We start from the raw sequence: 6,000 nt of genomic DNA, 5'->3' as shown, positions 1-6,000 counted from the left end.
TTATAGCAGCGAGATTTTGAATATCAGCGAGATTTTGCAGAATTTGAAGGGATTCGAATTGTATGAAGATGAGCGAGATTTGAGATTTTTGAAGAGAGATTTTAGAGAAATTTCAAAAGCTGTTTTGAAAACAATTTGGATGTTTCACGCTTTTTTTAATTATGAAATTAAAATTTTACCCCCTTGTTGACATAATGTTGTATTTGTTGACATTTTGTTTAGCTTGTGGATTAGTGGCCCATATTGCATCTCATTTCTCAATTTAGCTAAATAATCTCAACCTAACAAGACCCTATATATATATATAAACTCTTCTTCTGTCCCTTAAAAATAAAAACTTTTGAAATGACACGGATGTTAATGCAATATTGGCAAAATAAGAAAGAGATAGATAGAAAAGTTTGTTAATAGAAAGTGGGTTCAACCTCATTAGAGAGAAAGAAATTTCTTAAAATAGAAAGTTTCTATTTCTAGGGGATGAACCAAAAAGAAAACAGTTTCTATTTTTACGGGACGGAGAGAGTATGTAATACCTCATACCCGATCAGTGACTGATCGAGTATGAGATGTCACAAATAACTGTATAGTATAGTCAAATCTGAAACAAAATGAAAATCAACTATGTAAAAGGGCAGGCCCGACTGAATATATTATCACCAAACATCAACCCGTAAAAAATATTACTCCCTTCGTCCGTGAAATATTGTCCAGTTTTGTCATTTTGGTCCGTCCGTGAAAAGTTATCCACTTTGCTTTTTTTTAATTTTTGATAAATGGACTCCACTTTCCACCAACTCTTTACACTCATATTCTATTATAAAACAATATGAACGTGAGTGAATATAACAATATTAAAACTCTTCACAATTCTTAAAACTCGTGTCAAGTTAAACTTGGACAATATTTCATGGGCGAAGGGAATATAACAATATTAAAAACCTCAAATGAAGAAGCTATGAAACACATATTTTAATCTTAATAACAACTATTAAGTCTAAGCAAAAGTATACAAAATCGTATCATATATCTACTAATCATATCCTAAAGCATTTAGATCATATTGTACGCGCAATTCATTCTTTATAGCCCAAATATAACCATGTAGGGCGGGCATCTCATGCCTACCATACAGCCCATATAATGATTAATGGGCGTCGTAAAACCTATATAGAGTGGACATCTCATGTTAATCACATAGCCCGTATAGGGCGGACATCCTATGGTGACTGTAGAATCTCTATAATGGCATCGCAAGCCCATATAGAGCAAAAGCCACGTCATACTGTACAGTCCTCATAGAACGAACATCATCTAATCGTTATACAAACGGTAGTATCCTTATTTATTTGAATATAAGAATAATTTAGTTATATATTACTCTCTCCGTCCACAAAAAATAGAGACATCCACACAACAAATAGAGCACATTCATTTATGGAAAGTTTTCAATAAATAATAACCCTACACATCTATCCAATAACACTACTTCTCTAATTACTTTTTCTCCTACTCTTTACTTTTTACCCTTTTCTCTTACTTTACCAATTCTACATTAAAACCCGTGACGTACACAAATTGCTCTATTTTTTGTGGACGGGGGGAGTATTGTAAATAAATAACTAAAATATTATACTAAATGTATAAAATCACTAAATTCATGATAAAATTGTCTGCATTCCGAAAAATTAAAATTAAATTTAAAAATTGCCCTCATAGGATTTGAACTAGGGGTGGATATTCGATCGGTTCGGTTAACCAACCCCAAAATTTCATGAAAAAATTAACCAGAACCGACCCGATCTTCGGTTCAGTTACTTAATTAATCGGTTAAAACCGAACTAACCGAATTGGTGTATATATATGCATGTGTATTTTTAAAATAATGTTTAGACACTTACTTTGAGATATTTGATAGTACACAAATTAAAATAGACTTTTTTGACATTGCAAATTTGCAATATGAGACTTTAACAAAATTTAAAAGTAAATTACAATTTCTTCTATTATTAATTAAAAATATGATAAAAATTAAAATTGTTTATGGTTTTAACTGATAACTTGTTATCTACTTTTATTATTATTATTATTATTATTATTATTATTATTATTATTATTATTATTATTATTATTATTATTATTATACTTCTATTTACAAGCAATACATATATTGTTTAGGCTCTTTAATAGACTTAAACTTTAAATGATTATAAAATTTGAAAATCTTTCTCTAATAATAATAAGTGAAAGGTTATCTTATTTTTAAATTAGTAGTATTGCTTAAGCACTTGTTAACTTTGAGAGATCTTATTTTAAAAATATATTTATAAACTTTATTGAATTTGAGATATGATGAGTATAATAACTGATAGTACACAAATTAAAATAGACTTTTTTGACATTGCAGATTTGCAATATGAGACTTTAACAAAATTTGGAAGTAAATTACAATTTCTTTTATTATTAACTAAGAATATAATTGAAATTAAATTTGTTTATGGTTTTAACTTTGAACTTTTCATCTACTTTTTATTATTATTATTATTATTATTATTATTATTATTATTATTATTATTATTATTATTATTATTATTATTATACTCCTATTTACAAGTAACGCATAAATTGTTCTTAAACTTTATATGATATATAATTTAAAAACTTTTCTCCAATAATAAGTGAAGAGTTATTCTATATTTAATTAACATAGTAATGCTTAAGCACTTTATTGACTTTGAGATATAGATTTATAAGTATAATACTATAATTGATAGTGACACAAATTAAAATGGACGTTTTTGACATTGCAATACGAGACTTTGACAAAATTTAGATATAAATTACAATTTCTTCCATTGTGATAAAGTAGTAAATTATAATTTATTCTAGTATTAAATAAACATATAATTGAAATTAAAATTTATTTTTATTCAGTTATCGGTTATAACCGACGGTTATCGATTATAACCGACCGGTTATAACCGATAACCGACTTAGAGCAAAAACGTATAACCGGTACCAACTGAAAACCGTAAATGTCGGTTATCGGTTAACCGATAACCGACCAGTCCTGGTTCGGTTCTCGGTTAACCGATTAACCGAAAACCGTTTACTCACCCCTAATTTGAACCATATTGCTACAAGTCTACTGTTCATTATAGACTTATACTCCCTCCGTCCCGCTTAAGATGACACGTTTTCCCTTTTAATTTGTCCCAACTAAAATGACATATTTCTTTTTTTGGTAACTATATCTCTCCAATTAATACATTCAACCACTTTTTCTCACTCTTATTCAAATATCAATCTTTCTTTATCTCTCTACTTTAATACTTACACTCACCTTCTCTCTCTCCAATTAAACACTTTAACCAATAACTCCTAAAATCTCGTGCAGGCTAAACAATGTGTCATCTTAGCCGGGACGGAGGGAGTAATATATTATTAGACAATGTCCCATTACCATTTTAGCCAAAATTCTAAATCATACTCTCGTCTACTGTTCATTATAGACTTATAGTGTAAGAAAAATCACCAAAATCGCAATATTTGAATTCGGCCATTTCAGAAATGAATAGTGCAGGCCTAGCTATATTCTAGGGCCGTCAATAATTTAGTCCGTCACACTGAACATATGAAATTGCCCAGATTTAGGGCCATTTCTTGACATAACCGGGAAAGCGAACACGCCCTAATACTCCATTGACAATGTCCCATAACCGTTTTAGCCAAAATTCTATATCATACTCCTACGTACATTTTTGGATGACACGAGTTTAAATGCACAGTTAATAAAGTATGAGTGAAATATTTTTTTGTGGATAATGAGGCTTATAAATTAGAGAAATTTTTTTACCAAAAATAAAAATGTACTCCTTCCGTTCTGGCTAAGATGACACATTCCTTAGCCGCACGGAATTTTAGGGGTTATTAGTTAAAATGTTTAATTGGAGAAAGAATAGGTGGGTATAAGTATTAAAATAGAAAGAGAAAGAAAGATGAATATTTTAATAGAAGTGAGAAAAGGTGGTTATGTATTAATTGGAGAGAGAAAGTTTCCAAAAAAAGGAAATGTGTCATCTTAGTTGTGACAAACTAAAAAGGAAAAAAGTGTCATCTTAAGCGGGACGGAGGGAGTATATTTTTATGAGATGAATTAAAAATAACAAAAAATAGGCTATTTTTATGGAACAAAGTGTTGGGGTTTGGAGCCCCTTGCACAGTGGAAGACTTGTACAAAACAAATAAATCAGACATGGATCTATTTGACCGATTATGCGATTAATCAATTCACATGTTAAACCGATAATTGCATGCTAGAACGCAAATAATTTATGCTCATAGAAAGTAAATCCTAAACATGATTTCTACGGTTAGAGTTATCGATTTGATTCTCCAAAGAATCGTCGATTGCTCGCGCCTTCTCCACGTGATGATCTTCGATACTAGACCACAGATCTTCTCTCCGGTTCCCGAACTGTATCTCGATATCGGGGTGGGCTGATCTTATCAAAATACTAGGACTCAATAAAGAAGATTTAAAATTCCTCACGGAGGAGAAAATAAGAAAAATTCGTCTCCTTCAAAGAAGAGAGAAGGAAGAAAATTTCATAGAGAAAATAATGAATGATTTTGTCTCCTTTATTCTCCTATTTATATTAAGTTCCTTTTGGGCCCAGACAGAGATCTATGGAAGGTTTTGGATATGGGCTCCCCCAATTAGCTTTTTACTAATTAAATTGAACCCACAATTTAATACAAGCTTTAATTGGAATATTACGAGCAGCCACTACTAAGTAATATTGAACTCTCCCCATCCAAATCCGAAATTACAAGTAATTCGGGTTTCCGTTTATTTATTATTTATTTCTCGCGCTTAAGATATAAATGTCCATTAATTAATTAATGTCTGTTATAGACTTAATTAATTAACATCTTATTAATTCCAAGAGTGGACTTAGCAAGAAACATTTATTTATTATTCATAGAGCCGATAAAACTCCAACCGCGCTTTCTCCGAATAATAAAACCTTGTTTTCGAGCTCCTCTTGAGGACATTATCAAACGAGACTCACCTCGCGCACGTTTCAACATAGTAGCAATCCTAGCACCGCTAGATATTAATCACCACTACCCAATATATCAGGATTATTGGGTTGCGAAAACCCGCACCATTTGATAAGTCAAAGTAGTGCATAATCAATACCGTATGCTCAATGCTAATCACACATATGTATATTAAGAAATAGTATTTTATCAAGACCTAGTCTTTCGGTAGATAGCATAAAGACACGTCTTGCTTCATTAGATCCGTTCGATTGCTATACCACGTTCTATAAATTATGAGAAATAATTCAATGGTTATGTGATGCCCCACATTGTATACTAGTAAGTACTTCCTCCATCCCACAATAGGAGTCACTCTTATTGTGGGCACTAGTTTTAAGAAATATAAAGAATAGTAGGTTGGAAAAGTTAGTGGAACATGTGACCTACTTTTTTATATTGGTTTCATAATAAAATGTGAGTGAAGTTGGTTAGTGGAATGCAGGACCTACTTACCATTTATGGTAAAAATGAACTGTGACCCTTATTGTGGAACGGACCAAAATGACAAAGTGTAACTTATATTGTGGGACGGATGGACCGACGGCAAGAGCACGAGTAGCCGACGTGGCATGCTCTGATTGGCCGTTGGTTTATCATAATTTTTTTTTAATTCGAAAAAATTCTGAAAAATTCAGATTTAATAAAAAAATATTTTGGGACTTCCCAATAATCCATTTTTTTTCAAACTTTTAATTTATTTTTTCATTATTTTTATCCCAAAATTTGGACTTTCATCTATAAATACCTTCATTTCAACACAAAAAATCACACTATACCAAACAACTCTCTCAACCTCAATTTTTAGAATTTTAATTATGTAATTTTTAATTTTTTAGTAATTTGTAATAGTATTTTGGGTATTTTTAATGCATTTTAATATTGTGGAATTGTTTT

Source organism: Salvia hispanica, chromosome 3 (assembly GCF_023119035.1).
Source record: "Salvia hispanica cultivar TCC Black 2014 chromosome 3, UniMelb_Shisp_WGS_1.0, whole genome shotgun sequence".
Taxonomy (NCBI): Eukaryota; Viridiplantae; Streptophyta; class Magnoliopsida; order Lamiales; family Lamiaceae; genus Salvia; species Salvia hispanica.
Note: the sequence above shows the minus strand (reverse complement) of the source record.